This window comes from Hylobates moloch, unplaced genomic scaffold, assembly GCF_009828535.3.
Source record: "Hylobates moloch isolate HMO894 unplaced genomic scaffold, HMol_V3 SCAFFOLD_10, whole genome shotgun sequence".
NCBI lineage: Eukaryota > Metazoa > Chordata > Mammalia > Primates > Hylobatidae > Hylobates > Hylobates moloch.
In genome coordinates this window covers 57,980,859-58,007,212 of record NW_026652285.1, presented here as the reverse complement: position 1 = coordinate 58,007,212, position 26,354 = coordinate 57,980,859, and the positions used below count along the sequence as shown (strand labels likewise).

Genomic DNA, 26,354 nt, shown 5'->3' with positions numbered 1-26,354 from the left:
CCTAAATTACAGTCACAAAGCCCCTTCAGAAGATTCAGTCAATTTCTTGAGGGAGAAAGTAAATGTTTTACTATATAATTATAAACTTAATTAACATAAAATAAATTAATTAGGGACTTGTGTTGGTAATGAATACCATGGTTTAGATGTTTATTGCTGTATTTTCCAGGGGAAGCTAAACCTTGAAAAGTGGGCTAACTTGTTTTTTAAGCCTAATTTCATCTCACCTCTCCCACCCCCAACTGAACCGTTAGATTTCTTGTTTATATTCAGTAGAATGGCACGGAATACCAATTCTTCTATGCCAGAGATCATTCTCATAGCAAGGAACTATAGTGAAAATGCCCTCTCATGCTGGACATCAAAAATTCCACAGAATTCAAATGAAAATAATTTATGTACTCATCTCTAGGAAAAAAAAAAAATCCCCATCCTAAACCCGTATAGCTACGATAGTTCCTAGCTGGCAGTTCGCTAAAATAACAGATGATTATCTAAAGCAATAATTTCCATTTCCCAGAATATAATGACAAAAACTCACCTAGAGCTGAAATAACCATCTGCCACAGATTGTTCCACATCGGTTGTTTGCTTGTTTGTTTTTTAATTCTCAGAAAGAATTCAAAAATGGCATTGGCAAAGAAAGATGATTTCACAAAAATGACCCAGTTTTCAACCTGCGTTGCCACTATCATCCTAATTTTTTTTTATCTGACTTAGGAGAACAGCAGGCTGAGAAAAGGAGCCTTGAAGCATGATCTTGAAGGCACAGAGTAGATCTTTGGTGAATGAAAGTCTTGTTCTAATTTTCAAGTGTCATAGTTTCTAGGAATGCCAACCTGCATCTCTCATACCTGTTTTTCCCCTTGATTGATGTGAAGATGGAGAACAGCCACTGTGCTAAAGCCTGACCCACTGAGAGGCAGAAAGAAGAGTGGTTGAAAGAATGGGCCCTGAAGGTAGAATACCCAAATGACTGTGTGACCTTGGGCAAGTTGCCTCAGTTTTCTTGCCTATAAAATGGAGCTAATGATAATACTTAATTTGGGGCTAATGTGCAGATTAAATAAGCATATATATATATATAGCACTTAGAAGTGTCTGGCATATAGCAGGTGTTCAGTAAATATCAGCTGTTTCCATTGTCTGCAGACCTAGGTCTCAGCTTTTGTCCTTAAAGTGGCAAATGCTTTATGTTCATAAAGAGTTGCAAATGAATGAAACAGAACTACTTTGTTAGGACACACTGGTCAACATATGCACCAAACGGAAAAGACAATTCAGGTTGAGATTGTAAATAAAAATAATCATCTGTGTCAGATCAGAAATAGGCTCTCTCATCACTGTATCAGGGAACTTTTGTGAAGAAAGGAAATTTGGAGACCCTATAGCCCATTTTCTTCAGTCAATATCACCCTTTCACTTGGGACATAAGGAAGGTAAGTTTCTGAGAGCTTAAGTAACTTGCTCAAGGGCACAGGGCCAGCCAAGGGCAGACTCAGGGCCCCTGTCATTGTGTCAGCAGCAGACTCAGTGCTAGAATGAAATACAATATGGTGAGACCATCTTTCATGACAGGCTAAAGCTGAAGACAAACAGAACCCATTGTTTTGACATGAAAATTAATACCCCTCCCATGGTCTGAATGTGTGTGTCCTCCTAAAATTCATATGTTGAAACCTAATTCCCAGTGTGATGATATTAACAGGTTGGGCATTTGGGAGGTATAATAACTAGGTCATGAGGGTGGAGCCCTCATGAATGAAATTAGTGTCCTCAGAAAAGAGGCCCAAGGGAGCTCATGCGCTCCTTCCACCAGATGAAGACACAATGAGAAGGTGCCATCTACGAACCAGAAAATGGGCCCTCACCTGACAATGAATCTGCTTGTGCCTTGATCTTGGACTTCCCAGCCTCCAGGACTGTGAAAAATAAATTTCTGTTGTTTATAAACCACCCAGTCTGTGATATTTTATTATAGTGGCAAAACTAAGACAGTCCCAATGGCTCATACCCAGGAGTCCTGAACACACTACTGCTACATTTTACTTTATATATTTTACTTTATTACTATTATTATGTTATTTTACTTAAACATTAAAGTCATTTCCACATGAAGAGAAGAGGGATCCAGTCACTGTGTTCAGCTTTCATGGAATCCCCCATGAGTAGTTACGCAGGTATCACCAAACTTTTTCTGCAAAGGGACAGATAGTAAATAATTTTCACATTTTCAGGTCATTCCATTTCTGCCACAACTGCTCATTCTGCCATTGTAGCATGAAAGCAACATAGACAACATGTGAGAAATGAGTCGGCGTGTTCCAGTAAAACTTAAATTTATGAAAAATAGATAGCAGGTGAGATCTGGCTCAGGGGCTGTAATTTGCTCACCTTTGGGTAATGCAACCATCTGCCTGATGCTCTCTTTATTTCTTTAATTTTTCCCACGTTAAGCTTCCTCCTTCAGTGAACATCATACTGTTTCAATATACTTAACAGGGTATATTCAATATGCGGTAGAATCTAATTTATTAAGCCTAGAAATAAAAGCCAGTGTGAATTTATGAAAGCTCTAAGTTAGGAAATATATTTAAAGAAATGCCCCTTTATTACTTTCATATATATAAAGGAATCAAAATTAAGCCAATAAAACATTTCCAGCATGTTTTGACAAGTAGGGGGTAATTCAGCCTTACCCAAAAGAAAAAAATAATTTAAGATTATATGATTCATCAATTGTTTTCATGAGATTCCTTTGAAAATGCTTAAAATGTTTGTTTCCTAAGATGGTGATATATGATTCCTACCACCCATCTTGTTTCCACTAGTCATTAATTTAGAAATTCTTTTGTTCATGGAAGATACCCTAATATTCCACCAACCCAATTCCTCACTAAATTAATGATCTGGATCAGCAAGAGTTTTTGAACTTTCAGAAAAGCTAAATAAATTGTAATCCTATGACATCATAGATTAATGCCATCTTTTGAAATAGCTTTACTGCTCTCTGTCTAAGGACCTCTGTCTGATCTTTGGCAGACATTGTAGATTGGCTGTTCAAAATCCATTCACAATCCCCCCCTGTCCTTTGTCTTCCTCTACCCTGGATGGAAAGGATCCAATATACTTTTTCCCAGCACCTCTTGAAACTAAGTGTGGGCTCCTGACATAACTCTGGCAGCTGAGATATAGCTAGAAGGTAAGGGGGAAGGATCTTCTAATCTTGAATTAAAAGAAAAAGCCTCGTTATCCTTCTTCCTTCTTTCTAGTTGGAATGTAGTTTTAAGGTCTGGAGGCACAGCAGCCTTTTTGAGACCACTAGGTCACAAACAAGAGCAGAAAGCCTAGCTGCTAAGGATAGCAGATATGAAAGGTGGAAAGAGCCAGAATGTCCCTGATAACATTAAGCCACCTTAGTAACCTTGGATCCCAGAATTCTTGCTGTGTGAAAAACATCTATCTGTTTAAGTGTTTGCTGTTTTTATTTGTTGGTTGCAGTAGCTAATGCAATCCCATGTGACACAATTCATGGAGGCCTTGTCGTCATTTCTGTGAGATAGGGAGCAGGGATGTGGTCAACTATAAATTAAAGAACCTTAGCTACTACCAAAAAAAAAGTAATCAGCTTTGAAGTGACATTGTGACATCTATACAGCACCTGGAACTCTATGCAAGGTGCAAGGGTCCATATTACACACTTGCAACCCAACAGAGCTATAGGAGAGCAGCCAAACCTCCCTTAAAGGGCCATGGCAATGGCCAAGAGAGGGAGGATGTACTCAGGTGCATGAGCAAGGAGCCAAAATACTTTGGGGTCCGGGAGAGGAGAGCTCTGCACAGAGAAAAGCTATACTGTGAGCAGATACCTTAGTGAGTTAGACCCTGAGGATAAGGCACTGTGGGGGACTGAACCCTCAGGCTAACTCCTGGGGTCAGTGAGAAACAATAGAACCCCCTTGACATTTGAAGATTTGAGAGTTGAAGAGACCTGGGGCTGCTTCCCATAAAGACCTCTGGGAAGGAGCAGCCACATGTAGGTCCCCTCTTGTCAGTGCCAGTGAAAGAAGAAAAGACTGCACTGTGCTCAGCCTGCACCAGCATGTGCAGGAACCTCACTCAGCCCTCGCGTTTCCCAAGAGCCCAGGGCAGTAAGTTAGAACATCCATAGTTTCTCTGTCCCCAAGAGAGGCATAGACATGGCCAAGACTGTCCCTGGGCATGTTGGGATGAGGGGTACATGGGACGGCCTACGTGGTCCTAGTGTTGGGTGTCATGGCAGGTCTGAAAGTGTCAGCAGTGGAGGCACCCAGGGCAGAGGCCAACAGCAAAGACCTGGCAGCAGGACGAGGTAGGTTTCAGTAGATGCAGGAAAGCTGCCTCCACACCCCAGGAGGTCCTCCCACTTCCTTCTGTCTTTGGAGAGGACAGATAGATCCCTGAATTTGCCTGTGCTTGCAGTTGGAGTATAATCCCAGTTTTGACCAATTTACCTGGAAATGACTACACGAAGCTCTCTGTCGTGGGCAGAGCTGAGAGCTCAAGGTAGACATTAATTTGAGGGGTGGAGGGCGCAGGGGGAATTAAGACAGTAGATGTTTCCAAGTCCCAGACTAGGGAGGAGTTTCAGTATTCTTCCCAGTCACAGCTTTGATGAGATTGTGCTTCTGTCTACAATTTCCTTTTACTGAGATGTTATCTTCTTACCAAATATAGAGAGACGGAAACACATAAAGGTGAGATTTCTGTGATTTCTTTTTAGATCAAGACATGGAGAAAAAAAAAATCCAACCTACTTAGCATTAGGTTCAACCTCTGTCCTAGACCCCTAAAGTCCCTTTATATGCAAGAATTTCCCCTCCTTTGACTATATGCCCCTCTACCATAATTCTAAAGCTCTGGGTGTGACAGAGGAAAGACAATAAAAAGGGAGAGTAACTAACATTTTTGTATGCATCTAACTATATTCTGCATTGCGCAAGGCACATTTTATACATAGCTTATTTAAAGTGTATTTTATTTCCATATTGGAGATGAGAAAACCACTGAGAAGATAAGTAACATGCCCAACTCCAAACAGCCAATAAAAACTCAGCTATATCTAACTATAAAGAGTATTGCATTACATTGGGGTTTTTTGGCTGTGCCATGATGTTAACTCATCTGAACTGCCTTTTAATCCTGTTTCCTCTCTGTCTCCCAGAAAGGAAAATGAAGAGCAACCTGCAACCTATGCCCCTGTCCATATAAGCACATGCACCAATGGCCATGGACAAGGATGCCCCCATTTTCAGGTGATGGCTCCTGCCTATTTCTAGGCAACTTCTTCCTAATCTCCTTGTAATTTTGTATTTTCATAGATTAAATCTCTCTCTCTGAACATGTGGTTGACATCTACTGCCAAATGCTGTAGGTGAAGGCTAAAATACTCCTGGATGTAGACATTTTCAGCCTCCTGGCAGATATACACGTCAACACCTGAGACCCCCAAACCTCACTGCCAAACTTGCAACACTGGACATAAAACAAAGGCAGCTTGAGCTTGTACAAAGTCAACTTAGTTGTCTAAAACCACTCTACTTTGCATAGAAGAAGTCAGCACAGTTTTTTCTGTAAAGGGCCAGATAATTAGGATTTCCAGTTCTGCCTTCGATATGTGCTCCATCGCAGTCACTCAACACTGCTGTTTTAGAGCAAAAGCAGGCATCGACAATATGTAAACAAATGGACGTGGCTGTGTTCCAATAAAATTTTATTTATAGAAATATATTTGGCCCATGGGCTGCAGTGTACTGACCCCTGTCTTATAGTCATTTCTGTGAGCAACAACATAATTGTTTGTTCTTCCCTCCCTCTGAAATAGAACAAAATGGAAATACTTCATTCTTTCTCATTAAAATAGCTCAGTCTGCATAGTGTAAGTCTACATGTATGCTGCACATCAAATCAAATCCAGGAAAACAACCATTTAAAAACTAAATTTTGTAAAATTATCATCTGTGTTTGTGCCTTGGGAAGTGAATGCATGGAGCAGGTGGCTGAGGCAGTGAGGTTTGTGGGACTCAGTTGGGAAGATTCCAGGTGGCCACACTCACTATCTCCAACTTGACCATATGAAAAATGCACCCTCTCAATTATTAGTGCGGACATAGTAGTGCTTTCATGATGACTCACATTCTGCAATTTAGGTTATGCCTACAGAAATCAATAAAATCCTCTACTTAGATTCTCCATGGCTAATTTGATCTCCACTCTCCTACTAACTGGGGCAATTTTTTTTTGGATTGTTTTCAATTAATCCAATTTGTCACAGGCACCTCTGTTCTCAATATGGTATTTTCTTTCAATTTCTCTTTTGTTTTGAAAATAGCAAAGTGGGCAAAATGCATGTGCAAGTGTTCAGCTCAAACACAATGGCTTGTGCAATAAGTGACTGCAAATAGAGAAAAGACCTCTCAGCAACCACCACCCCCCAACACACACATACACACCAGTTGCATCTCTTCATTCTCTAACTGTGCACACTCTGTACACAGCCTTGAGCAAGTAAAACTTTAGGCCCTGATGATAATGATGGTGATGACGGTGATGATATTGATGGTAGTTACAGCTACACATTATGTAGCAAGCACTACATCTTGGTCACCATGAGAAGCACCTCCCAATCAGAGGAAATTAAGACTAGGGGAAATTATATAATATCTATTTTATAGTGTGACTAGAGAAAATTGAGGTCCTAAATAGCTCAGAGTTTAAGTCTTCATTTTACTAATTTGTGACCTTGGGCAACTTTCTTAATCTTGTGTAAGGCCAGATATTCTTATTTTTAAATGGTGATAATTATATTTGCCTTAAAACTGTGTTGAAAGAATCAATTGAGATCATATCTACACAGCCTTAGTACAGTGCCTCAGCATATGTATTAGGCTGAACCATATGAAAATGTCTACGTTTGACCACTGTCTTAGCTTACAAGAATGACAAGTTCATATGGCTCAAATGCATAATTGCTCAGTAAATGGTATTATTAGTATTATTCTTGTTATTATTGTACAAGGACAAAAGTAGGTGGCAGAGAAGGAATTTTGATCTGAATTTGACTGATGGTGAAGGCTAGTGTTTTTTGTAACTCTGTGACCTTCAGGGAAATCCAATGATATTTTTAACTGAAGTTTCCCTTAATAACCTGAAACTGACATCAGAAAGCTAGTCAACAACAAGGACAACACTGATACTTTTTATTTTATTACAGGCATTTTATGAACAGGATAAAGTCCATTTCATTGTTATCTCAGTATATATAAAACTTGTTTGAAGCATATTAATCAAATGTCAGTTGAATAAAAATGTGAACTGTCTTTCTTCTTTAATGTATTAAGGGTCATGATCTACTGAAAATTGGGATCTGCCTCATTAAACAGTTATAATTAACTCTGTTCATAATATTCCACAGTGGAATTGCTGCTGTACTTCACTTGAAACCAGGAGGATAAGTCAGCAACACTCAATGAAAGAACAGTCAGATTTTCTTTCACATTCCATGTTGAAAACTGGGAATAAAAATAACTTTCTCTTCCTAGGCTGGGGAATCACAGGACAAAGAGACTCCCCCTCAAATGCCTGTCTGCTCATTGACAAGCTTAAAAGAAATAAATTCCCATCTGAAACTAAACCATCTCTTGTTGTTTTACTATATTCCCAGTGGTCACATCTGTTAAAAAAAAAAGCCTAGACATTTTTCAAGCTTGAGTTGTGTTTTAGACAACGTCTTTCAAATTCGGAGATCATTCTAAAAAAGCCTTTCTCACTAAACTATGAGATTCTAATCTCTAGGGTGTTGCCACATAGGACCATAAAATCCAATCAGAAAGAGGAATTTCCCCATTTGCTTTTTTTCTAAATAAATAACAAAACATTATTTCTACGAGCAAAATGTATAAAAAAGAAATACTGTGGTCAAGTAAATATTTCAAAATATTTGCATGATATTTTGACTGGAAACCACATGTGTTCCCTGGAACTTTTCAGGGTGTCTGTGCCCCCCACCCCCAAACACCTTGTGCCCACATCTAGGAGAACTCTGTGCAGATGAACTTTTTCAAATGGCCCTTACCAATGCGGGTTCTGTTAGCTTCTGAGGCTGCACGGAACCAAAGCTTGCTTTAGAATGCTACAGAGACAATAGTCAATTGACTCATTTTTTTCCTTTTTAATTAATCAAGACATAAGAAAATATAAGTATATTACATATACTTGCAATTATACATATAATTGCAAAGGCAATTAACTCCAAGAGTTAATCTAGGTGCTCTGGTCAAAGTCCTCAAATAATGAGAGGACCAAAGGAAATCCATTTTTTGGAGGGATGGGGGTCACAGGACAGGCCCCCTTTCATGTCTTGGTTGCCATTTTGAATGTCATGTTGCACAGTCATTAAAACTCTTTGCATAAGTTACCAAGAGAACATTTCACTCATTCTGGTCAGTATCAGCGTTAAAAAGCTCTGACATTAGTAAGTTAAATAATCTTTATTCTAAAAAAGTCAACTTAGCCAACAAATATAAAAGTGAACAAACAGAATATGATGTGACACTACTAGGCAAGCCCACAGGGCCAATGCCACATTTGAAGGCAAACAGCTAGCTAAATTATGACCCAGAAGTAATTGAAGAGGAAACACATTGAATAATGTTCTTTAAAATCCACATTATAGCCAGGGATCCTTTTAGTAATAATAATTGCCTTATCAGAACAGATTGGCTATCACAAGGAGAGTTTCTCTCTTGTGTCCCCAGGTTCTACCTTGAACTAAAAATTTTGTGGTAGATTTCCCTTCAGATCCCCACAAGGAAAGGCTACACTTCTTCCTTCTGCATCTCATCTGCGCCACACTTAAAACCATATCTCCCTGCACCAAAACTGAACATATTTATCAGGATGGATGCATAGGATGGTTTTCAAAACTCTAAAAAAGACCAGCTGACATAGCAAATAGCAACAGTGACCTTGAGAGTATTGATCAAGCTCTGTTTCTTGGTTACAGAAGTAGGGAAATTAAGCAGTCCTCTAAATCATTAATGGATTCCTTTTATGTTCATCTATTCAACAACCTCGTCCCTTACCCAAGCCAGGACTCTGCATCCCTCCTGCATCTTGGTGAGAAACAGCAAAATTTCTCCTGTCAAAATGTTCAATAAGAAGGCTCTGCTTTTTTTCATTATCCACTGCTTAGAACAGCCAGAGAAAAATTCATCCACAATCAGCTGAATAACTGCCTTGGAGAGATAGATAATCTTTGCCTCTTTTGTGGGGATGATGATTAGTTTGCCTTAGAAATTTACTTAAAAGGTAATGACAAATAAAAGGCTTTAGGCACTTCATTTTTTTAAACTAAACATTTGCTTGACTTCATTTTTCTGACTAAAAGTGTTCTCTGAGAGAGTAATGGCATATAGACCACTTAGATTCCCAGACCAAGAGTCTGTCTCTGCATTGAGGAGGAAGTCTGTACTAAAAAATGTCCCTTCTCAAATCACCTCTCTTCATCACCAATCAACACAGAGCTTGGAACGTGGACAGGAGAATAAGTGGAACGTTTGAACAAAAATCCAGCGAGAAGGTATCTTGTAAAAGGCAAACGTATTGCCCAGGAGGAATAGAATGTCATATCCCCCACATCCACTACATTGCCACCCTAGCAATTAAGCTGTTTAGTTACCAATCACCTAATAAGGCTCTGAGAAAAGAGCAGGAAATGCTCTTATGGGTAGGAAGATAGAAAAGGGATCAGAAAGCTTAGGGGTAAGGTGGATTTGATTGACAATCTCTGTGGCCAGAGGGCAAGAAAGGGCACCAGACAGAGGGGCTAAGGGAGAATGGATAAGGCTGCAGGGAGGCATATAGTGAAACATGTGCAGCATCAGGAAAATCCAGTTCTTCTGGACTTAGGTCTGCTATTTACTCCAGGCTGATCTTAACAAGTACATGGGTCACGCTGGGCCTCAGTTTCCCCAAGGAAGCTGTCCTAGGCAGCCTTGGACTCCCCTTTCCAGGTATAACATTCAAACTTGTCTTTCTTTGCTCACCAAACCTTGAGCCTCGGTGTTTTCCGCTGGTGGACAGGTAAGTAGCTGCCTCTGAGGGCCAGGTCAGCAGAGCACATGCTGCCTTCCAACTCTTGAAGGCAAAGGCTCTGGACAATTGGCTCTGGGCTCTCAAGATCTGGAGCAGGTACAATTAATTCGGTACATCTCACCGAGGCTTCTGGCTGTTCCCCAGCAGCTCAGCCATTTCACAACCTGCTTGAATTGAGGCCAATCTGTGGTGTTACCATCTCTTCCAGCCATACCTGAGGACAGGCAGTAGCCTCTCTGTGTGTCCCTGTTAGCCTCACTGTTTCTTCTCTCCCCTGAATGCCATTGAATGAAAGGCAGATACCTCAGCTCTTGGCAAATCAGAACCTAGCTGTTATTCAACTTGGTTTGAGAGCTGGCTTTTCTGCTTTGCCATTCCTCTGAAATATCCTCTCAATGGCCACCACAAAGGCCTTAAAAGCAATTTCTCAGTGGTTTTTTCTCTATGCTCTTCCCAGCTAACAAGCAGAAGCTTTGGCTCTGGTGAGCATGCGGCAGAGCCAAAGTAGAGGATGCACTACTTACCTCTAGGCTAATGACTTCCTAATGGATGGGTGTGGCATGTGTTCTAATTCCTTGTTTGTCACTGCCTGGGAGGTAGCCACCTGGTCTGGGAGGAGTGGAACCCTGCACCAAACTCAAGGTAGCTCGCAAAGCTGAGGAAGCCCTCTTCTACCTAACATCCACTTTAGGCCCATCCTAGGCCACCCCTCGAATTCCCCGACCCACTCTGCCATTTGTTCCCCCTCCTCATGCATCCTGTGTCTCCATCATCCAGGACACTGTTCCCACAGAACACCCCACCTCATCCCACACACTCAAACCTCTGCACAGAATTTCCTGTCCCACTGCCCTGCCTGGGAGACTCTTGGCCTCTATATCCAAGTTCAAGTGGCTTCTTCTACATAAAGCAAGCTCTGGTCTCTAGGGCTGAGGTGGAAGAGCCCCCATCTGAGCCCCTCAGATAGACATTGATGACAGAGCATGTCACATTGCCCTCTGATGTTTGCCTTTCAGCAAACTCACCAGGTGCTTCTCAAAGTTGACCCTCCCCTCCCTATAGTCCCAGCACTTAGCTCATGTTTGAGAAATGACAGGCTGGTTCAATGACTCTGATCTGCATCTACCAAATTTATACTTTTTTGTTAATTTCATTTTTATTTTCCTATTTTCCCAATTTTTAAAATTTCATTTTCATGTCCCTACTAAGTATAACTATTTTCTATGAGTCACTTTGTTTTGGATCACCAAGATCAATAATTACAACATAATAACATAATGATGATCATGATGATGATAATATACTTATTGGATGTTACTCTTATGCTTATTATGTACCATAATAATACCTGATACATGACGCTAACCATATGCCAAGCTTTTTAGCTTTCTTCTAAGTACTTGACATATATTAATTCATTTAATCCTCATAATAGCCTTACAAGTAGCATTGTGATTATGCCCTTTTAGATGTGCGAAACTGAGGCACAGAAAGGTGAATAACATGACCAAGGCCACAGATTTGGTAAATGCTGGAGCTAGCATTCAAACTCGAGAAGTCTGGCTCCATAGTCCTGCTCTTCACTGGTAAGCTAGACCACCGCTCCATACACTATATTGCCCACCATACAAAGGGATTTATAGATAGTCCCTTATTTAATCCTCACAACAACTCTATATAGTAGGAGCTATTATTATTACCATTTATTTTTGCAATTAAAGAAATACTTATTTTGCTTTGAGATATTAAGAAATTCACCATAGGTCACATAGCTAATAAGGTGAACATTAGAACTGAAAATGAGGGTTTTGCCTGCCTTCTAATATTTGAGAAGATGAGAAAGAACATAGAGAGTTTACTAAGACACCTCCATTCACAGAGTCATTACTGTTTATGTAGCAGCATTTTGCCATGGCCCGGTACCCTGAATAAGCGAGGGATCACTTCATGTCATCCTAATTCTGTGGATGAATAAAAAGCCAGTGATTAACTCAGTCTAGAACCCATGTGCCCTGGGTCTAGAGTCTACTGAGCTGACCTTGTTTAGTTGTCTCTGTTGCTACCCAGGAGATTATTTTGTGCCTGTTTTTGTTTGTTTGTTTGTTTGTTTTGTTTTGTTTGTTTGTTTTAGATGGAGTTTTGCTCTTGTCACCCAGGCTAGAGTGCAATGGCATGATCTCGGCTTACTGCAACCTCTGCCTCCCAAGTTCAAGCGATTCACCTGCCTCAGCCTCCCAAGTAGCTGAGATTATAGGCGCCTGTCACCACGCCTGGCTAATTTTTGTATTTTTAGTAGAGACGGGGTTTCACCATGTTGGTCAGGCTGACCTTGAACTCCTGACCTCCGGTGATCCATCCGCCACCGCCTCCCAAAGTGCTGGGATTATAGGTGTGAGCCACCGCGCCCACCTGACTGGTCATTTTTTAAATCTGCATTGTCTTTGATAGCACCATTTCAAGCTTCCAAAAGTCTAACCAGCAGAGAAATAGAATGGGTTCTTTCTTGGTTCAAGGACAATAAAATATCAATTTAAAAAGATGAAAATCAAGAGTGGATTTTTGACATTTTTCAGGATCACTCATGCAAAATTCTTTGTAGTAGAGCTGGCACCTTCACCCTTACATGTCCACAGTTTCTCAAAGCAAACAATGAGTTTGCAATCATACACACATGATGGCCACTGGGAGCGGAAAGTCCATAATTCAAACATGTGCAACACAAAGCCTTCCTCCGAACCAAGATTTTCTCCCACTGAACCTATTTAAGTTTTAAGATAATACCTTTCTTTTCATAGGGTTTTTGTTTTTCCCCCTTAAGTATTATTAGGCTAAAATAATTAAAAGATGTCTATTGAGATAAAGAAAACAACATATCCTACTTTGGAGAAAAACATAAAAAGGGAACCAGAAGTAGAGACAGATGGATCAAAATAACAACAAGAACAAAGAGAAATGAATAATTAAAATAAATAATAATCTTGAAGATCGCTGCAAATCTGTAAGCCTAGGCTTGGATCCTGGTATTGCCACTCACCCCTACACACAGGTGAGGCCAGGTAGGTTACTGCACCTCTTCACATCTCAGTCTCATTGTCTAACTCATGAGGTTGTTTAGGGTATTACATGGGATAATGCATGCAAAGTGCATGGAAACATGATTAGAAACAAGCAAGTGCTCCATAAATAATAGCAATAATTGTCGTGATGGTTATTCTAAGGAACACATATAAATTTTACCAACTGATTAAGCTTCAGGGGACTGTGGGAATGTGAGGCTCAGATGAGATGGGATTGGCAGGGATCAGCATAAGGGACTGCAGGCTCATACGGCGGCTGAATGTGCTCTGGTTTCCTTGGTTTTGTACAAAGGCATGGGCGACTTTTGGAATTCTCAGGTCATGTTGCCAAAGGATTTCTCAGTTCCTTTCACACTGAGGTTGCAATAAATTCTGGTGCACACTGCCTGGGGAGAGGCTCTGAGAGCATGGCACTTGTGTGCAAGTCACCAGCTTGGCTGGGTATGAAAGAACCTCAGTGCATCTTTTGTCCACAATGACTAGCCATCCCTGACTCTCAAAATTGATGTTTTAAGAAGAGTTAGTCCCACAACTCTTCTTAAATACCTCCCAAGGACATTTTTCAAATGTAGTGTGAGTTATTAAAGAATGAATAAAAATCTCATAGGAAGAAATAAGGTGCAGTACACAATTAAAAATCATGTCCATAAACACGGTGTAATTAGGGACTTCTCAAACTGGAAGGTTCTACAGGCCAATATTTTGGAGGCACAACTTGAAACTAATTCCTCCATAAAAGTATCTCAATAGCATGAGCCTGGAATAATCTTTCTCTATGAACTCCCACTGCAATGCATCTGCCCTTCTGGAAAATGAGTTATATGAGCTCTTGATCCACACGGAAGCCACTTGACTGTAAGGGCTACTATTTATTTTGCCTTATAACCACACTTCTTTCTCCACATGTACATATAGCAGGCTCACCTCAAACATGTAATGTGAATAGTAAATACATTCATTAGACTTAGAATATAGATCCTCTGTCTTCCAACTATCATGGATGGATGATCAAAATAGTCTGACTGGTACAGCCTATTTCAGCAAATAGTTGGTTTTCACCTATGAAGCAAGTTTTGGTTTTGAATTTACCATTCCTGTTGTTTAAGGGCCTGTGTGAGGGAGGGTGGGAGGAGGAGAGACGGACAATCCTTTAAAGAACTTCTGGCCAAGCGCGGTGGCTCGTGCCTGTAATCCCAGCACTTTGGGAGGCCGAGGCGGGTGGATCACGAGGTCAGGAGATCGAGACCATCCTGGCTAACACGGTGAAACCCCGTCTCTACTAAAAATACAAAAAATTAGCCGGGCGCGGTCGTGGGCCCCTGTAGTCCCAGCTACTCGGGAGGCCGAGGCAGGAGAATGGCGTGAACCCGGGAGGCGAAGCTTGCAGTGAGCCGAGATCGCGCCACTGCACTCCAGCCTGGGCAATAGAGCGAGACTCCATCTCAAAAAAAAGAACTTCTGTGATATGATTTGCATTTTTAAATCACTGCTAACATCATCTGTTCAGAGGTCTCAGGGGAAGTACAATAAGAGGATAAAGAAGGGGCTTTCTCTAGTGAAATGCATGAACTTGAATTAAATAGAATTTATGACTCTCCGGTTTCTCTCTGTAGTTCCCAACCTCCTAGAGAAAATGAATTCTACTGTATAAATGGGTTCACCAAAAACGCTTTATAAATGTTCAGTTCTCAAGGAAACTAAATTGCAAGAAGAAAAAAACACTCACTAAAGATATAAATAAACCCCCTAAGGACTTATTTTTCCCTATCGATCTAAATTAAAATGTTAATAACTCAGATGGATGGTTTTCTAGTATTTTGACTTGTACTGGATATTAGACACTTTTGTCATCATATGTGGGCATGAATTAGTTGACCAACATTAATTTATTAAACACCTTTTGCCCTCAACCCCTCAGGAGATGTCACTAAAAGGAACAGAGTCCTTAGCTGGCACCTTGCATGTGTGTACCACTAAATAAGTATTTGTTGAGTGTGCAGCATGTGAATGAAGAGTTTTAAAAAAATCTATGTCTAAATGGAAGTCCTCTGTCTCTCCTTTCTCATACACACACCCAAATGTACACAGGCACACTCATGTGTCCTCAAAGAGTGACTATCAAACTCTACCCATGTGACATGCATAATCTAATTTCACATCCACCACAGCACCATGAAGAAAGAGTACCACTCCCGTTGTCCAGAAGATGGAAAGCCAACAAAGAAAGGTAAGAACTGGAACTAGAGTTAACAATAACATACAGTTTCAAATAGCTGGAAGGAAGATATTGAACATTCCCACTATGAAGAAATGATAAATATTTGAGATGATGGGTATGCTAATTACCCTGACCTGATCACTATGCATTATTTGTATCACAGCATCACTATGTATCTCATAAATATGTACAATTATTATTTGTCAATTTAAAAAAATTTAAAGACAGGTGAGACTATTGGAGGTCATACAACTAGTAACCAGCAGTGCTAGGATTTGAACTTAGAGCCATCTGACTCCCCTCTGCCTTTCCCTCAGGCCACACAGCTTCTTTCAACCATGCTGCCTTTGCTCACAACATTTTTGGGATTCATTTTCTAATCTTACCTTTGCAGCCTGCTAATATTAGACTGAGTTATTTGAACTTGATCTAACCCAGTGGCAGTCCCACCTCCCATCACTCCCCAGTCTTCCAACCTCCATCTCCTCATGCTGCCAAGTCTTCTTTCTACAGCATACACTTAATTAGGGTGCTCCTCCACACAAAGTCTTTGGGAAAAATTCTGTCCATACTGTCAACTCCCTAGCCCCCTTCATGCCCTCCCCCACAACCCAGCATTCTCTTCTCCCAATTCTCCACCCCCATTCTCTGCTCAAGCCAAACCAGACTCTTTGCAAATGTATGAATGCCACACATTTTCTTACACTTTCACGTCTTGGGACATAAAATTTCTACCTGGAATTCATCCCTCTTTCTTCTCCATGCTCTTTCCCCAACTCTCACACTCTGCAAACCCCAAAGCCTCCTTCAATGCCCATCTCTGAGGACCATTTTCTAGGCACCTTTCAAACTCTATTTAAAGTATCCACTGACTTCATATTTTCCCACCAAAGTGTCATTCCCTGGGAAATGGGACCATCTAACCCAATTCCTGATACAGATACATATCTGAAAGTGAATAAAATTAAGTCAAAATCCCTGACAGTCGATACTAAACCTTCAGGGATGAATCTGACTCAGGAAATGTCTGAGAATTATTCAGAGCCAAGTCAAGTAAAGAATGTGAGTGATCAAGCTGGGTAACCCTGTTTAGAGTCCAAAACCATTTCAACAAAATATACATTGCAATATAGACACAAAAATGTGATACAGATACAAAAATACATTGTGATAAAGAGCACTGTCAAGAAGGGAAAGTCAATCCCTAGACATACAAAATGTCCCTTTGCAGGTCACCCAACAGTTCTTCTAAATAAACATCTGTGAGAGGCAATGTCATTAAGAGCATTTGTTGCATTATATTTTAGGGGTCTCTTATGCTGGGAGGTGGGACAGTGAGAGTACATTCACAGTAGGAGAACAGCCTATTTCTTATCAAAGAAACAAGTTCTGGAATATCTACTGGAAGCTTCAGTAGTTTCCCTTGATCTCTCCTATGTGAGAAGTATTGTATATTACACTTCTTACATTTGGGGAAGTCAAGCCCCATTTCCCACCCACTTCAGGACATAAGCCATGGATAACATAAGATTAAGCATTGTGACTTGATCAAAGGTACTGGTTTAAGAAGAATTTCTAAAGAACTGAGCTGCCACCCAGCCATTAACATATCTCTAAGTCCTTGCAAGTTAATAGACAACTTCAGCCTGAACCGTTATACTCCAGAGTGCGATCTCTCACAAATGCTGAGGTAAAGAAACGTCACTGCCTCGGAAAATGTGGCACTTGGTGATATGACAAGTACAATGGTATTTATCAGCCATATCCACGGCTTAATGGACGTGAGCCATATCTGAAAAGGGAAAGGGTGATTCAGCCCATTAAGAATGCAGAACATCATCTTTCAATACAAGATGGCTCTTGATGATTTGCTTTTTTCATTTCCAAAGGCTCCATCCAAGTGGGAAAATTGCAGAGGCAGAAAAAATACCACAGCTTTTCTGCTAGAGCAACAGCCACAGCAAAGCTAGGTATGACAGGGCAGAGAGGAAAGCCGCAGAATGTGCCAGCAACCTCTGCTTCTTCACAGCTCCATTTCCTATAGAGGGGATACAGCCTCATACTTCACTTTTGCGTTTCCTTTTTCCTGCTTCCTTTTAAATGGTTTTCCAAAGTTTTCTGAGAATTAGATTTCAAGTATGTTCAGATTAGAAATTTCCAAAATAAAGCTTTCTATAAAAACATGAGTCCTGGCAAGCTCACATGCCTGGCTTGGTAAGCATTCCCTATGGAACCAGAGATGGATTGTCTGGCAGTTAATGAGACAAACAACATAAAGTTGTCATTGGTGAAGCTTAAATCCCAAAACCTGCTCCTCTCACCCACTGACTTGTGTGTGTGTGTGTGTGTGTGTGTGTGTGTGTGTTTTCTCAGAGGCCATCTTATAATCCTTTAAGCAATTCTCTCTTACACAACTATTTAGTTTTAGAACACCCTCCAAGGTATTATCGAAAATTCCTCCATTAAAAAATCGTTACGAAGAGCCTTGATATAAATGACTTTACTAGCTAAGAGATTCCCAAGCTGAAAAGAAAGACGCTAGAGAAATTGCCATAATAAGGGTTTAGTTAGTTCCTTGTTGAATCTTTTGACCCTCCCAATTTGATGTTATCTTCTATTTACTGCATTTAAATGAAGTATAGACTTAAAAAACTAAAGACACTCTCTAAGCTATGTCAATTATATGCCTACATTGTTCCATCATTACACTTGATATGTTTGTTCTTGTATGTGGGCCCCCCAAATCAGTGCAAATATTTGCCACTGTTTCCACCAGGGGGCATTCGTCTCATTGAAAATAGGTATTTTTTTTAACTGGCGAAGTTAAGAATGTTATACTGAAATGACTAAAATTTATTATTTATTAATCTCAAAATTCACATTTTCCAACGGGAAGCAAAAAAGGCTAAGCCTTTAATGGGTAATTCTTGAATTAGATGCTTCGTATATATGAAAAGTTATTATACGTGTATGAAAAAAGTATACTTATGTTATGATCTGAAAAGTATGATATACCAGAGAATGTTATGAACTCTTAAGAAGTGTCAACAAAACATATATGTAAAAACACCCAGCTGTAAGTAGAAATCAATTTTAGAGGAGGTGTTCAGTTGGATGTTCTCTTAAGACATCCTAAAAGTACTAAGACTCCTACAGAGGCAGGAATTGCCCTTTTTCAAAATGCCGGTTTCTCAAAACTCACATCACCTTTCTTCAGACTGAACCACACAGTTACTTTGCACACATAAGGTTTGGACACTGGAAGATACAAACAAGGCTGGCCTTCTCTGCAAAAGTTATGAAGAGAGGAAGAAAAGACAACGGAATATACAAAGACTGCACATTAACCCTTTTGCACCCTGAACCCTGACAGTCTTTTGTATAAAAAAAAATTAGTGCGATGCAATAAAAAAGACTCAAATATAGAGTTCCTGAATCTTTATCAGAACCATACCTTTTTTCTTTTACTTCCCAAGAAAATATCACAAAGTCTGCCATACCCCTGAAATTATCACTGACCCATCCAAGCCAGAAAACTTCATAGCTTTCTTTTAAAGAAGAAAAAAAATCCACCTATGTTTCTATGTATAACCATCTAATACACTAGCTCTTAACTGAGACTTAATCAAGTAGGAACTATGGACCAGTGAGGTCTAGCACCATTCGCTACCCCTGATGGCAGCTTTGAAGGTGTCTCTTTCTCTTTTCACACAGTACACATGTTAGTATATGAAATGGAAGTGTACACAGAGGGAATCACAGACTTTTAAGGTAAAGCTGCGCAGAATTGGACCTTGGTATTCTCCTGAGTTCGAACTTCTGCTCCCATCTCCCTGCTTGTGCATCTGCCTACGTTGATTTAGGGACTGGCCTGACTAAAACAGAGAAGCTGAACCGGGCAAGGTCCCCATCTCCACAACCTATTACAAAATATGTGGAAGTCTGGGAGGTGGATTGTTATTTCATTAGATATTTTGCTTATGTGTTCCGTTAAGGCAGGGGTCAGCAAACCTTTTCTGTAAAGGGCCAGAGAGTAAACATTTTAGGTTTTCTGAGACATAAGGTCTCCGTCACAGCTACTCATCTCTGCTGCTGTACCATGAAAGCAGCCATAGATAATCCATAAATGAATGAATGGGGCTGTATTCCAATAAAACTTCATTTACAAAAACAAACAACTGGTCAGATTGAGCCTGGGGTTCATAGTATGACAACTGTTTTAAGGGGATAGCTCAGGTTTTTTTTCTTCCCTTATACTGGTGGAACTCTAACACGCAGCTCAGACCAAATGTTCCCTAATGGCAAGAGTGTTAATAATCAGAACTAGATCTTTAAGGAAAAAAAAAAAACACAGAGTACCATCTATAATGCCGTATTTTCTAATCATAAAGGCTAGCTGCCAGAAATGCTAACCTGACCCACTAGTGGTGTGGGTTGTTAATGCTGGACGTGTTGGTGGTCCAGAGTATCTTGGTTTCCTTTTAGCATTTCTACCATTTGTTTACTCTTATCAGAAGTAAATACAGAAGGAGGCTTCTCCAAAGAGAAAGCCCAGCATGGAATTAAGATTTCAGATCTAACACTTTGAGAAAAGTTCTTCAAACTTGCTCACTCTTTTATGATCTAATTAAATGCCTCACCTTCTTGATCTTGAACAGTTGAGGAGAAATAATATCATCAGCACATAGCTAAGCCTTTAAACAACCCACAACTACTGTGATGTTCTTGTGACAGTGTCAAAAAAAAAAAAGGTGCAGCAACCCTACAGCATGACATAGCACACCCTCCTCAGAGAATTCTGCCCCTTTTGCAGAACAAGAAAACTCTTTTGAAGCTAATTTGTCTCAGTGTGTCTAGACAAAAATTTGGGACAGACAATACAAAACCCTCTTTTAAGATTCACTTCTATTTTTGCCTTCACCACAAAAGAAAAGATGAGGGGGTTGGAAACTGATCTCTACGACATGGCATATGAGTTCTTTGCAATTTGGCCTTAGCCTCAACAGCAAATCTATGTGTTCCACCTCTTTGCTTGTTAATGCATTTGCTTTATGCAGGAGAACAAGCCCCCTTGGACGTGAGTGTGTTTTATAAAAAGAAAAAAAAAGTCGAGTGGTAATGGAAGCTCTAAATCAATGTCGCCAGGCTTCCAATGGCATGCATGTAGAGCCTTCAGAATGAGCATCTATGTTTGCTGAATTTTTATTATTATTATTATTACTCGTTATTTATTTCTACTCTTGTCCATGTGCCCAGAGACCTTGGCAAGATAAGCATTTTATAAATCTGATAAATAAGTAATTGAAGCCTTCTAATCAATATTACCCAAGGGAGAGGGAAGGAGGCACTCAAATCTGCATTAAAGTCAAGGTCCTCCCTTCTGGTAAATGCTGGGAGAAGAAAAGACCAGCTTGTTAAGGCCATGAAAAGGGCATCTCACTGGGGTGGCCTAAGTGCAGCAAGTTTGCTCTCTCCACATATCCCTCAACATTGAGGAGGGAGAGGACACAGCGGAGAAGAAATCAGTCCACCGTATGAAACTCCACATGACAGGCACGGACACACCAGAAGATAGGGACATTGCACGGTGTCCGTGAAGGCACAGTCCACCAGCGGGAACTGCACAGTTCAGGTAGGAGGGCGGCTTATTCACCATGAGCTTCACTGAAGCTGCAGTGTGTGGGCCACTGTTATATTCTCTGGGAAAATGTTGCTGTCAACACAGCAATAGAGCCCTCCAGAGAGGGACTTTACAGAATCGACAGCCAAACTGAGCCCAAGGGGAATTCCAGGGTAAGTCTCTTGAAGAGGCACAAAGCCTCATTCGTGCAGAGAAGATTTACCATGATCCCAGTCCAACCAACGATGCAGGCACCTTGTGTCCAAAGTTGTAATTCACTATGGTTCTACATATAACCCAAGTATAAGGAATCATTATTGGTTGGTTAAGTCTGAATAACCTCCTGCTTCTCTAAAAATATCAGTGACAATCAGACTGCACCTACAGGCCCTTCCATAGGAGAGAAATAAGCTGAGCTGGTGACCAATTTATTTAAAGGAAGCAAATCAGCTAGTTAAACCCACAATTTAAGGAAGGTTTTGTTTTTGTTTTTGTTTTTGTTTATTTAGACAGGGTCTTACTCTGTCACCCAGGCTGGAGTACAGTGGTATGATCTCAGCTCTCTGCAACCTCTACTTCCCAGGCTCAAGCTATTCTCCCATCCCAGTCCCCTAAGTAGCTGGGACCACAGGTGCCCGCCACCACTCTGGGCTAATTTTTGTAATTTTTTGTAGGGACAGGGCTTTGTCATTTTGCCCTGGCTGGTCTCGAACTTCTAAGCTCAAGCAAGCCACCCACTTCTGCCTCCCAAAATGTTGAGATTACAGGCGTGAGCCACTGCACCAGACAGGAAAACTTTTTTGAAAAATCAAATTGCACTGTTGAAATGAACTTCAAAAGATCATGTAGGCTGTCATCCTACCTTAAGGTAAATCTAGCTTGAATCACCGGGGGCAAACAGAACATATATTATTTTAAAAGGTCTTGCAAAAAAGAGTTTCTACAAACAAACCTCTTGCATGGTCAAACTACCTTCACTGTCGAAAAATTGCTAATTATGACTATTTTGCAAGGGCTTGCTAGAGACAGCTCGTACTTCTTTGTCTAATTTTCAGGACTTTTTGAGCTGGCTGACTTCATGTTGGTAGCTTATGATCAGCCATGGTGGGAATGTTTACACCGTGGAAATCAGCAAACATTACAAATTAGGACCCCAACCCCACTGTATCCTTGAGTACTACTAGTTCCTGAACATTTATCAGCATACCATTGTCATATTGTAAAACTATTCGTTTTTCCTTCTCCAAACTCTCTTATTCTTTGAGAGCTGAGAAACACTCTGCTAGTCAAAGAAGAAGTCTGTTCTACAATATTTCTGAAAGTTTCAGCCTCTATGTGGACACCCAGAGCAAAGGGAAATTAACTGCTTTGCATGATAACCCATTTAGGGACAACAAGACTACTGTATTAGAAAATGATTATTAACCCCAAATTTATCTCTGCTTTTACTATTTTTCAATCTTGTAAACATCTGTTAGAGTTTCTCCAGAGCTCTCTGAATGGTGTCACATCTCTCATCTTGAGAATAAGAGTGGGTTCTGTACTAAATGGGACAACCAACACCAGGAAGAGCTACCAGTGACTCTACTATTTATGATGCACAACCCCACTTGCTTCCTTTCTATAACTTCTGTTTTCCTGTAAGGGGCTTAACTGAATGCCCGGACTGGAAGTTTCCCCTCAAAGTTTCTGATAGAAACAACCATGAGTACAATCTAGGTATTAAGAAATATATCTTTCGCCGGGCGCGGTGGCTCACGCTTGTAATCCCAGCACTTTGGGAGGCCGAGGCGGGCGGATCACGAGGTCAGGAGATCGAGACCACGGTGAAACCCCGTCTCTACCAAAAATACAAAAAATTAGCCGGGCGTGGTGGCGGGCGCCTGTAGTCCCAGCTACTCGGAGAGGCTGAGGCAGGAGAATGGCGTGAGCCCGGGAGGCGGAGGTTGCAGTGAGCTGAGATCGCGCCACTGCACTCCAGCCTGGGCGACAGAGCAAGACTCTGTCAAAAAAAAAAAAAAAAAAAAAAAGAAATATATCTTTCATGGCCCCCAGAAAATATTTATTGGTCCTAAAACCCAATGATAAAGATGTTCTAATACCTATTAGGAGGAGACAGTTCTCTCTAGCGCTTCTGTATATCTCACAAAGAAAGGTACTGACTGCTCTTTGTTTTGGATTATCTTTTCAAAGATGTTTGTATAGTGAACAGCCTTCCAAAATAGAGTGTCTCCAAAACAAAGATCAGGCAAAGTTACTGTCCATCTTAAAAGATTCAGATTCCCTAAATTCAGGGTGCCTCTCCTATAACACAATCCAAAGAATGTGCAGGTATCCATCAGGTCCCACCTGCCTCACACTCATGGGGTTTTGGGAGAAAGAATTGACACAAATTTGCTGTTCATGCCACATGCTGTGTAAAAGTAATAGAGTCCTTTGTCTCTGATCCCCAAATCTCATGTCTTCTGCCACCATCTATGAAATCAGGGCAGGTTAACTTGTTAGCTTGAAAGTAGGGTAAGATCTTGGACCTTTCATAGTTCTTACTAAAGCTTTTAAAAAACAGGCCAGGCATGGTGGCTCACGCCTGTAATCCCAGGACATTGGGAAGCCAAGGTGGGTGGATCACTTGAAGCCAGGAGTTCGACACCAGCCTGGCCAACATGGTGAAACTCCATCTCTACTAAAAATATAAAAATCAGCTGGGTGTGATGGCACATGCCAGTAATCTCAGCTACTCAGGAGGCTGAGGCATAAGAATCGCTTGAACCTGGGAGGCAGAGGTTGTAGTGAGCCGAGATCATGCTGCTGCACTCCAGCCTGGGTGACAGAGTGAGACTCTGTCTCAAAAGAAAAATAAATAATAAAGCTTTTAAACATCTGTATCTGTATTTATATTTATATCTATATCTATCTCTCTACCTACTTATCTATCTATCTAGTTGGACAGATAGACAGGTACGAACTGTGTGCCTCAGAGATGCTTTATAGATACTCTCTTAGGCAATAATGTAGAAAACAGCCCACAATGAAGTTTCTCAGATGAAAACTGCAGAGCTTTTGCACTCTATCAAAGACACAAATGTGCAACTGGGACAAATGGGCATGAACAAAATGATGACTGGCCTTAATGTTTTTTGTGTACTCTGGATCAGGGCTTCTCAAATTTTAAGGAGCATATAAATCACCTGGGAATTTCACTAAAATTCAGATTTGAATTCAGTAGGTCTGGGATGAGGCCCCAGATCTGTATTTTGAAAAAGTTCCTAAGTGATATTGGTCCAAGGACCACATTTTGAGAACAAGGGTCTAACAGCAACTAAATATAAACTGTATACACATTGTCACTCTTATATCTGCATAAACTATAAAATGTTTAATAAAAATATCCATAACAACCCAGGAAGTCCATCTAAATATCTGATTAGGAATATATGCATATTTATAAGAGGAAAATATCAATATTGATTATAAATTTTTCTTGATTCCAAATTATATACACGTTCTATTCAAAGAACCAGGAGCAAAAGAAATACGCAGGAGAAGCCCGTCCTAGGTTATGCCAAGAGTCTGTGGACTGTAGCAAGCAATAAACCAGGCAAATTACAATCTTTACGGTTTATGTTGCTGGCAATATCTCTGGCTAAGCAAATGCTGATGGGCTAAGCATAACAGGGAAAATAATATGTGAGCATAAGACTGACTCTGAAAAAAAATAAATGTGCTGCAGGGAAAAACACACTGGGCTGGGAGTCAAGAGGCTGGAGTTGTCTCTGCTCTGTCACCTCCTTGCTGTGGGAGCCAAGGAAAGCAGATTCAATTCTCTCTGGGCAATGAGGGAGAGGAGCAGGTGCCTCTAGGCCCAGGCCCTGTGCCACCTCTCAGCTCCCACATCTTGGTGTTAGGGCTTGGTCACCTGCACAGCCTCTCTCAGCCTCATGGACCATTATTTAAGACTGTCGTCAGCCCGAAGAGATTAATCTTTCTATCTCATCTTATATACTTAGGGAAACATTTGTGTACCAAGTTGAAAAGCACAAGAAAGAAGGCTCAGAAATAAAAGAAAGACTGACAAGGTATTTTAGAATTTTATTGTGAAATATTTGAGTACCTCCTGTATCCCTTTTTCTTCCACCACTGTCTCTTTTTTTTCTTTTTGTCTTCTTTTTTCCTTCCTAACCTGTCTCTCTTCATTCTCTCTTTACCAAAATAACAACTGGGGAGATAGTAAGGTGTATTTCAGTATTCCATGCGCTAGTTACTCATTATGTTACCGACTATTTCTTTTGAAAAGATTTCTGTGGTTAAATATGCTTTGAGAATCTGGTTTAAATAGAATTAAAAGATTTTTATGGACCCCATAATATGCTGATGCAGAATGTGTTTCTCCAAGAGGGGCTATGGAAAGCTCCATTTGCTACACCGGACTACAGAAACCAGCCTTTCCCCAGTGCTAGTGTTCTAAGGGATCCACTTTGAGAACGACAGCTCCAGCACTAAGATTTTGGATTCTGGAAACGAGCTGTGTTTTGAAATCAGTACCACCTGGAACAGCCTTGCAGCCTTGGGCAAGTCACATAACCTCTCTGAGCCTCCAGTTTCTTTATGTGCAGAAAGGGTCAATGACATCTACCAAATGTTTCCATGGATAAAACTAAGCAAGACAAAGTACATGAAGTCCCAGGCATGGAGACCCCTCTCCATCCTGTCTGTTGAGATTCAGAAGTGATGTTAATCTGTGTCCCTTGAAAACTGGCCGGGGCAGCATCCATCTCACTGAAAACCATTCTTGGAGACAAGGCCATTGGCCTTCCTTTCTGACTTTGTCCATGTTTCAGAACTCAGTATGGGTCCAGTCCCCTCCATTGAAGCCTGAATATCCCTTCCCAATGACTGCCCAGCAGTCTGGGTATGTTTGCCATCTCAATAGACGACATTTGCCAAATGAATGAGAGAGAGAAAGAAAATATTTAGACAGAGAGGGTCACAGGAGAATAAACAAAGGAAGAAATGAAACCAGGCCATAGGGGAGGGCAGGAAGGCACAGTAGTTAGGACACGACTGTCCTGAGGCAGACTTGGCGTTAGGAGCCACAAACCTTGGGAGATCAGCATAATCTCCCTGAGTCTCAATGTCCTCAGTTATAAAACGAAGATGATGATGCATAACTCACAGAGACATGTTGAGGAGTTGAGAGATTGTATGCACAAAGCACTTAGCACAAAACCAAGCACAGAGTAGGGACTCAATTGAAAAAAGAGAAAGAGTGTTAAGTGTTCTTTTCGAAGTGAAGGGAAAAAAGATG

The 26,354-nt window shown here is 40.7% G+C and overlaps 1 protein-coding gene across 7 annotated transcripts in view; it reads right to left on the bottom strand.

Moving 5' to 3' along the window:
• Positions 1–26,354, bottom strand: part of NTRK2 (neurotrophic receptor tyrosine kinase 2) — a 545,280-nt gene that overhangs the window by 227,572 nt on the left and 291,354 nt on the right. The gene's annotated exons all lie outside the window — the stretch shown is intronic.